The following is a 15,094-nucleotide window of genomic DNA, read 5'->3' on the forward strand; positions in this document are numbered from 1 at the left end:
TCTGTTTCGGTGTACGAGTATTTTCGCTGTTGTTCTTTCGGCGTGTGGCGGCGTGTTTTCCTTATATGTGTATTTTTTTCTTCTTCCTCTCTTACAACTGGCTTTTAGGAGCTAGCCGCGTATTTTTCGATGTGTGTTTGTATTTGTGAACGAGAGCAAAAAAAAAGAAGAAAAGAAGAAAAGAAAAGAAAGAGCAAGAGAGAGTATATTGGCGTTGTCGTCGTCGTCGTAGTCGTCGCCGGCAACACAGCAGAGCGCGCGACCGACAGAGAGAAGAAGAAGGAAAACCCGTATAACGATGTACGAAGACGACATAAATTTTAAAGTTTGAGCAACGGAGCGCAGTTTCGAAAGTTTATTTTAGTTGCTATGTCGTTGCGTCCTAATGATTCGATTCGAATTCCTAGCACAAGTTTTCGCTGTATACGAAGGGCAGAGAGGAGGAAAAAAAAGAGCTTTATGTAGTTTGGGTTTTTTTCTGCCTTTCTTTCTGGTTTTTGTTTTGTTATAACCGCACACATACAGTTTTTACGAAGCCTTTTCTTTTCATTTTTTATCGAATCAATTCTTCTCGGACAGCGGATTATGGATGGAACGTGTATTAAGAGGAGCGCGGTGCAATGAAAGTTAATCATTTTGCCTGCTGCTTGTTGGTCCTGATGGTCGCGGCGCGGACGACGACCGACGCCGCCACCGCCCCCGCCGCCGCACCGTTGTTGGTTGTTTTTAACCAAATGCAAATGACGGAATTCTTGATGAATTTAAACACACCCGCACCTACCCCTCCCCACCCCGTTCACGTGCTGCCTTTTACGCTCGATCGTCGAAGGTTTTAGTTAATTTAAAAGCGAATTTGAGCGTGGCCGAAGCTCCGTTCGTTCGATCGAGTAGATAGCGTAGGTACCTTGTTACACGCAGGTAATTAGCTATATTTTTCAGCTTGTAAAAATAACGTCCGAATTAATCGGTTCATGCTGAACAGATTAAAAATACCGCCACACCGCCGTCCAAATGGCGCGCACCGTTTTGAATATCTACCGTCGATGTTGTTGGTTGGTTGGTTGGTTGGTGTTGGTGGTGTTTGCTGCCGTGCTGGGGCTGATTCGTTGTATGTAGGTACAATTTTAGCTACTCGTAGCTGGGTGCTAGGTAGATTTAATGAGTGGTTTTCGCTGCGAATTTAGACATAGCGGAAAGTTCTTTTCGGTGTAAAGTTTAATTATCGGCTGATATATGGAGCACCTGTAGGTTGAGAGTTTTTGCGGAAAAAGCTGCTGCGAGAGTTGCGTTTTGTATAGTGAGGTGCCGCGCGACGACCTTTGAGAAATGAAAGTTACATGGGTACTTGGACTGAATTAAATCGTGGTGGAGGGGGAGAAGGAGAGAGGGGGATTGTTGTAATAGGATTTTAGATCGTGGAAACGTCTTTGGGATTTTTGATTCTGAGAGATATGTTTTGGGGTCGAGGGGGAGGGGGAGATGATAAGAGTGTTTTGAGAACGAAATTGAAATTCTCACTTTTCGTTGTGTTTATAATTTCAGTGTTCGGGAGAAAGCTAAAAAAAAATTTGAATATTTTCATCGCGTTCCTCAATAAAACTTGTTTCATGAAAAATTGATTCAGAATTGGAATCCAAATTGAAAATTTCGAGTATTAGGTACCAATAATCTACTCGGTATAAAATCGATCTAATTCGAAATTGAAATCCAACTTGATTGACAATTTATTAGACGAAAAATCGATTTAGTTAGGAATTCACTCGAAAATCACTAAGATCTTATTCAATGTGGAATCGATTCATTTCGAAAATAAAATCTGAATTCATCGAGAATTCGCTTGGTGAAAATTTTGAAAAATTGATTTAATTTGTAATTTAAATCGAAATTTGTAATTGTTAAGTAAAAAAATCGACTCAGTTTGAATTATATTGAAATCGAAATTCGTTGAAAACAATGTTGACAAAAGAGTTGATTTTTCTTTTCGACAGGGTATCTAACGGATTTTTTTTTGAAAAAATCACTACTTTTTCACTACTTTTTTCATTACCTTTTTTCAATTAAATTTTCAGAATGCCATCCACTCGACCACCCCCCCCCCCTCAACACAAAAAATTACCAAGTAAAATTTTCCACATAAAAATTGTAAACAAAATTGAAACTGGAAGAAAATTTGTATCTTTAATAAAAATTATTGAAAAAAACAATACAAATAGACGAGCTTTTTACATTCGTTATAAGACAAGGAGTCCAACAAAATTTCAAAATAAAAAATCAGGACTTTTGCAGGACATTTTTTAAACACTAGAGATTTTATTTAAAAAAAGGAGCTGAGGAGAGGCAAAATTTTAAATTAGAATTTTTCGCTTTTAGTTTTCCAATGTCTTCAACATGCCAAGATTTTTTTCAAGCAAGCGGATGTCGAAAATATAATTTTATCATTTCAATTTTTGATTATTTTTTCCACGTTAAAGGTTCGTGCTCATGTAATGAAATTGAGCGAATAAAAAACTTTTTTTTAACAAACCAAATTTTTTTGCTTCAAAATTTTAAAGTTCAAATGATTTTTTTTTTGAAAAATTCAAAATTGAAAAAAAAGCAAACGAGCCCAAGCGAAGCTATCATAAATTCATGTTTCGAGAAGTGAAAAAAAAATTCTTCATGCAGGGAGGAGTTTATTTTTCTGATTCAAACTTTGAACATTTCTTGAATTATTTGAACAATAGTGTTTCACGGGGAAAAGGAGTAAACTGCCCTCGCTTCGCTCGGGCAAAAGCTCTCAAAAATTTGTAATTCAAGCTCTGAAAAAGTCGACAAATGAGCTCTTTTCTACGGAATAAAGATCGAGAAAAAGGAACGAATTTGATTTTTTTTTTCATTTTTTCACTACCTTTTCAACAAAATTCACTACTTTTTCACTACTTTCACTACTTGCACTACCTGTTAGATACCCTGATTTCAAAATTCATTGGAAATTCATTTGGCTAAAATTCGATTTAATTAAAAATGAAAACACAATCAAAAATCACTGGGAATTGATTTGGTTAAAAAATCTAATTTTTGTAACTAAAAATCGAAATTCAACAGAAATTGAATTTGAAAATAGTCAAAAATTTATTTTTGTAAAAAATCGATTCAATTTGAATTATATTGAAATCGAAATTCGTTGAAATTTTGAAAACAATATTGAAAAAAGACCTTTAGTTGATTTTTTAAGTAAAAATTCATTGAATATTTATTTGGCTAAAATTCGATCAAATTAAAAATGAAAACAAAATCAAAAATCACTGGGAATTGACTTCGACAAAAAATCTAATTTTTGGAACTAAAAATCGAATTTGCTAAAAAAACATCAGATCATAAAATCGATTTAATTGAGTATTGAAATCGAAACTTTTACTGAAAATGTATTAGATAATTTGCTTGAATAAATAATTCAATTCGAAATTAGCATCGAACGTCACCGAAAATCTGTTTGACGGGGAAAAAAATCGATTCAATTCAAAATGAGCATCGAAGGTCATCGACATTTTTTATGTTAAAAAATCAATTCAATTCGGAAGGATCACTTGCACCCCCCTGCCGATCCTTCGGGACAGCTTTTTTTTATAGGGGGAGTCATAAGGAACATTTCTAGCCCTTGTCCTAAAAAAAAAGTGGTCATACTTACAAAATGGCGGCCATTTTGATTGACAGGTCGTCCGAAATCGCAGATTTTGCGTTCCACTTTCAACATAGGACTAGCATAAAAATTTTTAAGCCGTACAAAGGTAGATCGAAAGAGCAGGCAAAAATTTATCACCGTTCAAAATTTCAAATGGTAAAGTGGCTTTTTCGATTTTTGGCGAATTTTCAAAAATCAAATTTTGGCCAAAATGTGAGAAAAATCAAAATTTTACCAAATTGACCTAGAAAGCTAAAATTTGGGATATAGCCTATTTCCGACCTGCCAAATCGATTGGACCCTGTTTCAAACCATTTTGAGCAGTTCTGGAGCCTCCAGCTGATTTATGAGACTCGATATCCCCAAAAAATTTCATCAAATGGGGTTGGAATGCCGAAATTAATTCTGCAAACTTATTTCAGTACGCTATTAAGTCAACTGCAGGTAAATTTCAAGTCGTTTTGGAGCCTCCAGCAATTTTTTGAAAATTACTGAAGCCTCCAGTAAATTTTTGAAACTTGAAATTTCCCCAAAATTTCATCAAAGTGGAGATGGAAAGCTGAAATTAACTATGCACTCCAATTTTAACACCCTCTGAAGACGACTTAAGGTGAGTCCAAGTAATTTTGGAGCCTCCAGTGACTTTTTGAAAGGTTTCATGGCGTTTTTAGGAGAATTGAAATTTCCAAAAAGTAGCTGGAAGCTTCAAAACCACTTGATCCATCATGCAGTCGACTTCATATTATTGTATTAAAATTAATTCGCAGAGTAAATTTCGGCTTGCTAACCCCATTGCAAAATTAATTTCGGCTTTCCAACTTCATTTGATGAAATTTTATGAGAATTTTTAGTTTCAAAAATCTGCTGGTGGCTCCAGAACTGCTCAAAACGGGTTGAAAAAGTTTCCAATCGATTTGGCAGGTCGAAAATAGGGGCCAAGCGGGGTAATGGTGAACATTTTTCAACATTTTTCAAAGTGGATATTTAAAAATTAAAAAAAAACGTAGTATAATATTTCTCATTATTATTAGGTATATACCATCGGATCAGTTATAAGTTCTGCTATCCTATGGCGTTGAAAAAATTACGTAATACTGATTGTGTGAAAAATGCCAGTGTATTCACTATATCCTCAGGCGTTTTCACCATTACCCTGAAACTTGGAGGTAATTGTGAACAAATGAAAACAAAATTAAAATTTGTATTTTTAATGTTTAAATCGCAAATAAATATACATTGTCTTCATCAAGTACTCAAATAGAATAGATATGTAGATGGTTTACAAGAATATTAGAATGCATAAGCTCTCAAACATGTTTCACAGGATCAGGTAACCTGGCCAATATATCTAAAAAAGTGTTTTTGTACTTGTCTGACACTTGAGGATAAGTATTTGTAGACGAAAGCAAAGTGCGTCTTGGTGAATGCTGGCCTGAGACAATTTCCTGTCAATTTTCCATTTTGTGCCCTCAACAACTGTGCAATGAAATAACGCGCTGGTGGTTCTTTTTCAACACTAACAATTAGCCATTGCCCAATTTATACTTTTTTTTTGGTTTTCGAATAATATTTTCGTGGTTGGCAATTTTCTTCAGGGTCAATTTTTTGGGAGGGTTTTTTCAATGGTAGTTTTGAGTTTTGGCTTATTTTCCTGAACAAAAAAAAAACAAAAACAAAAAAACAATACTTAGGCAAAATTTCTACAATTATACCTAATTAGTAATTACCTATACCTACCCAAAACTTTAATTTTCAAACTCACTTTTATTTCTTCAGAACTTAAATTCAACTTTTGGCAAACTTTAAATCTCATAATCTATGCAAAATTAATACAAAAGGTTTTATATTTTTCTGTTCACAATTGCCCCCATGTAAAAAAAACATTGGGGCAATAGTAAACACTTTGAATGAAGTACTTGCAGTAAGAGTTATGCTTCCAAATCACCATATATGTGTAATTTGAACTATAAATAACCGTTTTGAAGTAATAAGAAGACACAACTTACTGAATTGACTATTCAAGAAATTTTTTAAAAAATGATGAAAAATCTTGTTGCAAAATTTGCACGTGAAAAAAAATTAAACTTCCTCTGATTTCTCTATTTTTTGTTGGATTTTGTTTATGATGACATCAACACGTTGCCTATTATCACTACTTTATCATTTGTATATTGTGCACTCATCCAGATGAAATAGGAATCATTTTTTTGATTTTTCAACAAGTTGTTCACAATTACCCCTGTTCACCATAGCCCCGATTGACCTTAATATATCCCAAATTTCAGCTTTCTAGGCCAATTTCGTAAATTGTTTATTTTTTTCTCACAGTTTGTCCAAAATTTGATCTTTGAAAATTCACCAAAAATCGAAAAAGGCATTAGAGCACTTGAAGTTTTGACAGGTGATGCATTTTTGCCTGCTCTTTCGATCTACTTTTGTACGGTTTAAAATTTTTTATGCTAGTCCTATGTTGGAACGCAAAATCTGCGATTTTGGCTGGCCTGTCAATCAAAATGGCCGCCATTTTGTAAGTAGGGCCACTTTTTTTTGAGGACAAGGCCTAGAAATGTCCCTTAGGACTGCCACTATAAGAAAAAAGTTGTCCCGGAGGATCGGCAGGGGGTGCAAGTGATCCTTATGCGGGCCGCACGACTACTATGGTATAGGTTTCTGAAAATTTATAAAAAATCAGTCCATTTAAAATTAATATAAGTAGAAATTCATCGAATTTGTGAATTTCCAAAAATTATACCGTCAAAAAACTTCACAACTTAATTGAATTCAGTCACGTTGTATTACATTGCCACCCTGCCTTTTGGCTTTTTGTAATCGTAATTCGAAACAATTACTTTAATTTCAACCCTTTCGATGCCTGAAATAAGACGTAAGACGTCAGTAGCATTTCACTCGCAAGACACCTAGCAAAACAACAATTTACACGTAAAACGAACCCTCGAGCTAAAAATAAAAAAGTAGGAAAAAAAAACAAAAAAAAAGAGAAATAATAACACGATGAGAAGAAGGCACCTGTGGCACGAAAATGTTATAAAAAAATAATTTCACCGTATTGTATAAAAAAAAAACAAAACGAAGAAAAAAAACACACACAGTACACACCCTACTATTCACACTTTCCCTTCAAACCTGCACAGTGTACGTAGGTAAAATAGTAGCACCTCGGTGTCGGCGCAAGAAAAAGAAAACTATCGCATAAAAAAAAAGACATGCATGCGATGCATAAGCAGCTAGGATCCCAGCCAAACACGACAACTCCTCTAGTAACGTTGAAAGTTACACCGACGTTCTGGCGATTTACTCGTAATAGAGACGAGGAGGCGAGGAACACGGTGGCGAAAATTTTCTAATTTAGGTTTGTTTTTTTTTCTTTCTTTCTTTCAAGTTTTTTCTGCAAGACGACTACACGAGAGAAATAAAGAGGGAGCGAAGGTTATATTAATTTTTTTGTAATGCTACGGCATGCAGGTATTAAAATTTATGCTTTCCAAACGGCAACATTTAGAATTTGTTATTTCATTTTACGAGCGCACGCTGCGACATCTGCGCTTACTAAATTTTCAATTTTGAGGCACGAACATTTATTGGAACTTTTTTGCCCCATTCGTTTGTGTGCGTAACATTCTTCAAATAAACGATTGAATCACCGTTGGAAGTTTTTCGTTTGTGAATTTATGGTTTGCATTACTCCTAAAGGCAGAACACAGGCAGGCGTTCTCGTGTATGTCGACGAAGCTTTAGAGAACTTCACTCGTTCGTATATATACGTAAGCTCTCGAGATATCCTCTTTTCTACTCTCCCACTTACCTTCACTCGCCCCTCATCGTGCCAGAGAATAAGGAAAGCATCGTATAGACGAAGAAAATTAGAGAATACAGAGCTAAAAAATGATACAGTTAATTTCTCATGTAAATTTTACGAGCTATTCGAGACGACGGTGTTTATTGGATGGGCGATGTTAGTAGCGTAATTATCGAAGTTTAAGGTTTTTTTTTCCTGCTTTCTTTCGATTAACGCGATAACGGTAATTTCAAAAGTGCGGCACTGCGTTAAAACCGAAGGAAAAACTCAGTCGAGTACGAAACGAGTGTTTAATCTGGTGGGTTAGCCGGTCGACTTGTAGTTTATTTATTACTCGCTCGGCTACAGTAATAGACAAAGTTTTGTAATTGTCCAAAAAATCGAATACTACGAGTTTTCTACTACTAATGCTGACGTTTATATGTTGTAGCTCTTCTCTGACCTCACACATGCTACGATATAGTCGATTCGTGTGTATATAGGCTCGTGCTCTTCCTTCTTTTTTTTCCTATCTCTCTGCAAAGGCTCGGGTTTTTTTTCCTCTGCAGCGTTGCTCGCGGAGTTTATATTGTGGAAATTTTCACGCGGTATAGGCGCGACGTTAATGGGTGAATATTTTATAGGTGGCGTGTGCCGGAGTCGGGGGAGGGGGGAGGGGGGCTCGCAGAGGGACGGTAGCTTAAAAAAACGCAGACAGTACAGTGCGGGTGGGGGAGGGGCAAATAAAGGAAAAGTAAATTGCGCTATGAAAAACACGAATATACCTCCGAATATACTTCTCGTATTTCCATTTGGTATATTTTTATTTAAAATTTAAGCTTCAGATTTCCCCCTTTTATAAAGCAATACTATGTAATTTGTTTTAAAGTTTTGTTGTCGACACGATTTACATCACGTGAACTCAAAGTTTTTAATTTTTTCGCGAGAGAAAGTTTGCGCCGCGCTGCGCTGCTGTGAAAATCACATGCTTTCTTAAATTCTCTCTCTCTCTCTCTCTGGCAGTGTGCTCGCTGCCTCCGCTCTCGGCTCGACTCTGGCTATGCTGTACAATACGCAGCATTTATGTACTATAATAGTATACTCTACAGTACGCCGAGGAGCGTGGTGCTTTTTACGCCTATGCTGGTGTGATACGATTCTTCGGGGAGTCATTTAGAAAAATTTTTCAGATTCGTTTTCTCGTTGTCATTAAAATCTTATTTTAATTTCGCTTTTAAATATTCGCCTTGTTTGACCTGGAAAAATGAACGGCAGCGTTTTGCACGCCGCTACGATCGCGATGGTGGGGGACGCGGGGCGGTGCGGTACCGTTAGCAGCCTTGGTGTACGAGTATTATTGGCGCCTTTGAACTGAGATTTTACCCAACGTCGAGCTGTGTGCTATACACGAGAGTGTATATAGCAACAAACACCACGAGCGACGACGGCGGTATTCAACGCCCAATGGAAGCGGTGTCGTGTAAAAAATGTGTAGAATTTTCGCGCAAATATTCCGAGAATATTATTATACTAAAGCTATTCGTTTTCGAAACGCGAAAGCCGGATCGCGAATTTCGAATTGCGTTAAAATGAGCCATTTCGATAGCCGCCAGCTGTTAAAGTTCATTGGCGAATTGTATACTATACTACGCTATGCCATCGTGTGTACCTCTACTCTGTTGTGTACGACATAGTCGAATGGCAGAATGAAAAAGGTCAAGTCGATATGTTGCCTATCTCTAATTGCCAAGGAGGTATATACTGGTTACGCTTGGCAGCCTCATTCCGTATACTGAAATGAATTGCTTTTTGAACTGAAATTTTTTTCCGTTCAACGTGTCTCCTAAATACCCTCGTATAATCCGAGTCGCCTTCTGTACCAGATACTTACTACTACACGAGTATAACTCGTCGACTCTCTCTTTCTCATTCTCTATATCTTTTATTCGAGTGTAAAATCAATGCTTTTGAAGTACGAGCCGAAAATTTATCCCGTTCGGTGCAGCCTATATACTTTGATGGAGGAATTTAGCTCAATTTGCAATGTTCGACTTTCAACTTTTACTCGTGTATTTTCTATATGTACCTCTGCATGATGGTACGCTGTGGTCGCCTGAATTGAGCTGACAATTGCTACATTGCTGAGGGGTTTGACTATGACTATAATTATTAATATTTATTTTTTAATTTTGCAAATGGAGCCTTAAGAACCCGATAGATGAGAGTGTCGAAAAAGAGTTGACTTCATTTTGATGCAATTAATCCGAGATTGATGGATAATTTTCTCCAATTTTGCAGTTAAAAGTGACCTATTGTCAATAAATTTGCATCACGTGCATTTTTCTCGCATGTAGGGTGTCTTGAAAAAGTGAGCAACCGAATTCAAAAAAACGTCAGATGGTGTAGGTACCTCATTTTGCAAGGTTGGAATTTTTCACCTCTCACGTTCATTTTTTAATCATTGTGATTGAATTCATTGCTTTTCACAGAAAAACTGGATTAAAATCACAAAAAAATTCTGAACCGAATAAACCAAGAAAAATTCTATAAATTACAACTGGAAATTTATTTTAAAAATCACCGAAAAAAATTACCAAAACATACTTACCTATGCCTATGCCTACCTAGCTACACGAAAGAACTTTAAACGATCTTAAAAATTCGAATATGTACAATAGACAATAATCTTCCAACACAATGGGTGGTAAAAAAGACGAGCAATGAAATTCTAACAAACAAAATGTTACAAAATCTCAAAGCAGACGATAAAAATTCTTATCTTGATAGAAATCCCACAAAATTCGCACCACAATAGGTGGAAAGACAACAAAGAACATGGCTAAATAGCCCTATTCTCTTTTTTTGGAAATTATCGTATTAAAATAAATGGATTAAAATTGCAATCGCTCAGCAATTACCCATTTCGTTAGCTGAACAAAAGTCGAAAACTAATATATTCCCTTTCTCTCCACCTCCACAATTCTCATATTCTGACCAATGTTCATGACAAACAGTTGGATGGTTTAAGAGTACATTCGAGTGTAAAAAATTTACCTACTTCTCTCAGACCTAGGAGTATAATAATAATCTGCTATACTCATACTAAGAATCTGCTTTTTAATAGGTACAAAAATTCATCATTTTTGCTTCACAAATTTCTCTATAATAATCAAATTCTCGAAAAAATACCTTCCTATGTCTTTCAAAGTAGGTACGAATATTTTGGCGTTGTTAGTCTCCCTGGTACAACCCCCCCCCCCCCCCAACAAAAAAATTCAGAATACCTAATGAAATACATCAAAACCAGATAATCAAATAATTTTATTGATGTTTTTTTTTGCTTTTTACTAGTAGTATTTTTTTACATGGGTTGTACTGGGTTATTTTTTAAGTACCAAATTAATAAAAAAAAGTCACCTACTCAAAATTATAGTGGCTACATTAGGTACATAGGTAGTTTTTTTTTGTGAATTTTCAAAAATTCAAATTTTTCAAATCTTGATCCTACTTTTTGAAGAAAAAATGAAGAAATATTGCTAAAATTGTCACTCTGTTTTGCAAAAAAAATTCGAATTTCTCACTTTTTATTTCAAAAATTGCCTCGGAATTTTCTTTCTGTTGACAAAAATGTATAAAAAGCCTTGATTTTTTGTCAACTTTTCCCTGAAAAAATCAATTAGATTTTATCAAAATGCTGAAAAAAATTTCAATTTTGCTTTTTTATCAAAAAAAAATTCCAAAAAGTTTCTTTCCTAAAAATTACAAAAAAAAGTCACGTTTTTCCACAAATTAAATATTGAAAAAACGTCTCTTTTTTTAAAAAAGATTTCAGAAAATCTAAATTTTTTTCAATTTTATAAATTACGAGTAATTTTTTAAGCCTCACATTTTTGCCAAAAAGCTCTCACTTTTGCTGAAAAGTTATCAAGATCTCTTTTTTTTGCCAAAAATTGTCAAAAATCCTCACTTTAATGTTAAAAATGTGCTCCAGTATCTTTCATTTTTATGCCAGCACCTATTTGCCCAAAATAAATTTTTTAAACATTTTTCAAAAAAATGTTTTGGCTTTTTTGTGTTTTTTTGCATTAAAATGTTTTGCTCGCGTCTTGTGACTTTTGTGTTTATCTACTTTTTGATTACTTTTTCAAACTTCTTTGGTTACTTATTGAGTACAGGGCTGCAAGATGAACTTTCTCTCACGGTCTTCCAAACAAATGCAATTTTTTTGAGCTTTCAGCTTTCTCCGTCTTCCTTTGTAGAAATTAGTCAATGATAGTTCATGATTGGTTGTTGATATAAACGTGATTGACGAGATGGTCTGTGATAGTTCTACAATCTACAATCACAATACACATTTCCCATTCCTGTTCAATTTTTCTTCGAGAAATTAATATGGGGGCTTCTGCGCCAGGAAGGCTCCTCGAACACACACTCGACCCAAATTGAGTAGGAATGAAGGTAACAATGACAAATTAATTGCTTCTATCTAAGTAATTACAGAGACTACTTTCATCTATAATATCGACTAAATCACTTATTCAAATAATTTCATCAGGTAGGTAACTTCCTGGCGCAGAAGCCCTTATGTTGATTTAGTGACGAGAACTGAGAAAGCGTTGAGGTATTTTACTTTCAGTTCGGTTCCATCCTCAATTTGAGTGGAGTTATCTGTAGAGTGTTCAGGAAATGAATGAGTGACCAAATTGAAAATTGGAATACTTACTAGTGAGTTGCACGTTAAAGAAATAGCTTATTTTTAAGACTGAAGGTGCAAACACTGTTTGAAGATGAAAAAATTGCAATGAATTTTACTTTGGGAGAGTGAGTGGAAGGAATGTGGTCATCATTTCAAAAAAGCTTATCCATAAAAAATTGGATTTTTTTGGTCCCATGCAGTGTGTTTTAGAAGCCCTCCTGGCGCAGAAGCCCCTATGTTAATTTCGCGGGAAAAAATTAAATACATGAATTATTATTATTTTTATGCATGTACTAAGTGTTCATAAGGTGAATGAGTGATCAAATTGAAACTATTTACACATCTGAGAATCACTACCTGATAACATACAGGTACTCCTATCAAATGGACAAATGGGCCAAAACCATCGGACACGAGCCAGAAATCGATAAAATTAAAAGAACATGTGCCGCAGACTCTGGTAAAATTCCATTTCCAAAGTTTTTCTTATTTTGAAAGTTGAAATTTCAACTTTTTCAAGCGATTTTCATTAACGACAGGTCAATACGTATACCTTATATATAGTAGAAACAAGCAAGAAAAGAGTGTACGCGTATAGGTAGATAAAAACTTCTATACTGTAATAACATACCGATCGTGTATGAAATGCCGCACACTTTTTAAAAATAACGTCGAAAACCTTACTTATATTTTGCTTCTTTTTTCAATCATCGTGTTGCGATAATCCGGAATGATTCTCTATAAAAGAAATATTACCGGCGAACTGTTTCAAGAGGTCACAATTCACGCCCCTTCAATTTCACTATATAGTCTGCGACACTTTCGACGAGATGTTCGCATATGCTACGAGTATAATACACGTCGTCTGTTTACTTTTTTTTTTCGAGAGGAATCAGGGTGGTTGAATTACTTCGCGTGAATATGGATGTTAAGTTATGATCTGATAAACGTAATGATACTATTGAGGTGTTGAAGTACTTTAAAACGGGGTAATTCTTTTGAATGCGTTTTTACAAGTTGTGGGAAATTTTTATGCTGAGTAGTTCAGGGTATGAGAAGGGTGAAATGAAAAAGTGTGCTGAATAAGTTTGACCTAGCCTAGCCATTGAAAAAAAAAAAATGAAAAACAGTTGAGTACATACTTTTCCATTTGGATTTCGAAAAAAAAAATAATTAAAAATACCTATGTGGATCATCATTTTTTATTTTTTCTGGTTGAAATTTCAACAATGATTTGTGCAATTTTTGGCAACTTTTTTTAGCGAATTCTTTATTATTGTTGGTCATTTTTATTCATTTTTATGCCGATTTTACAGGGTTTTTCGAGGTGTTTCCTGCAAAAATTCATTTCATTTTGATGATAAGTATTTGATCAATTTCTTGTAATAGTTTTCATTTTTTTTTTCATTTTCCAAGTAGTGAAATTTACACACATATTGTTTGCAAAATTTTGTTGATTTTTACGATTAATTTTCGCAGAATTTTCAGTGACCCAAAAGCATGTTGAAAAATTGCAATTATAGTAAACTTTCATCCCATTTTGATAATATTTGATTATTTCAGCAATTTTCAATATTCTTGACAACTTTACGTTTTCAGATGGCTTTTCAATTGTTTTTATGAATTTTTAACAAATTTTCACGATGTTTTTTTAAGTTTTTGCAATGTTTTGGCAATTTTGAATAACTTTAGATAATAATTAGGTCTGAATCCAAGATAAAAAGTCACGTAAGGGAGAACTTTTTATAGTCAAAGTGAGTAACTTCACAAAATATTTGTACTTACTCAGATGGAAAAATAAAAGGTTCAAATGAAAGCCATTCAGTATCAAAAAAATATATTTTTCGTGAACTTATTACAAATTTTTTCATGGGACTCATTGAAGGGAGGTTTAACTTCTGCGAAAAAAATCATTTTCGATAACTTCTCACCAATAGGTACTTGAAAATTTACAAAATCAGCTCAAGTAACTTTTAAGGGCGGATTTTTTGCATATCATTTTTCACATGCGTTGTAAAGGTTGATTTTCAATTTATCAGGATTAAGTAGGTACCTGCTAATTATATGTATTCATTTTTTTTCAATTTTTCAAAAAAATATAAGTTTTCAAAATTGAATTCAAAAAAAAACTTTATCGATTTTTTTCAGAATCTTAAAATTGTTTTGCTTCTAAAAAATTTTCAATTTTGCATATTTTTTAAATAAAAATTTGAATAACTTTTTTTATACAATTGACAATTTTTCTGAAGTTTAGTTTGCTTTTAAAATCAACGGTCTTCATTCAATATCTAAAAATTTAAATTTTAGTAATTTTTTAAAAATGAGACAAAATGGCAGATTCGAATTTTTACTAAAATAATGTTGAGATTTTACTCTTTGAAAAAACGTTAAAATCACGATTTCAACGATAGTATAATCTCAAAATTTGACCCAAAAAAGCTCAATTGTGATCTGTCACTAGAAAACCAGGTTAGTGTCCAAAACGGAAATTTTACAGGATGGGCATTTGAAGGTTTGAATCTATGTGTTCGGCGATCTATGATTCGCAGGTCCGTGAAACTTGGACCACTTTTGGCCACAAGGGGTGCCAACATAACCTGACATTTTTTTTCGAAATCAGGGTTGCCAAAGGCCAATAATCGAAATTTCCCGAAATCGATTTTTTCGTTTAATATAAAATAAAGTTACCTATTTATTGAGTTTCTCAATTTTTTCAAAAATTTTGTTCAAAGTGAAAAGAGTTGATTTTTCCAGCTTAAGCCTCATTCAAATTTCAATAAAATGGCACTAATCCTCCAAATGTGGGCCGATTGCCTCAAAAATTTGCATGTTGATTCCCCAAAACATACTTTTCAAGAAAATCGCAAAAAACAATTTTCAAACTTTTTTTGTAGTTGCTCTATTTTTTTAACCTTGAATTTAGGGTCAAAAGAATCGTTCG

The 15,094-nt window shown here is 34.3% G+C and overlaps 1 protein-coding gene across 10 annotated transcripts in view; it reads left to right on the forward strand.

The window, feature by feature from the left end:
- Glut1 (Glucose transporter 1) overlaps window positions 1-15,094 on the forward strand; it is a 228,417-nt gene that overhangs the window by 132,518 nt on the left and 80,805 nt on the right. The gene's annotated exons all lie outside the window — the stretch shown is intronic.

The sequence above is a fragment of the Planococcus citri genome, chromosome 2 (assembly GCF_950023065.1).
Source record: "Planococcus citri chromosome 2, ihPlaCitr1.1, whole genome shotgun sequence".
Lineage (NCBI taxonomy): Eukaryota > Metazoa > Arthropoda > Insecta > Hemiptera > Pseudococcidae > Planococcus > Planococcus citri.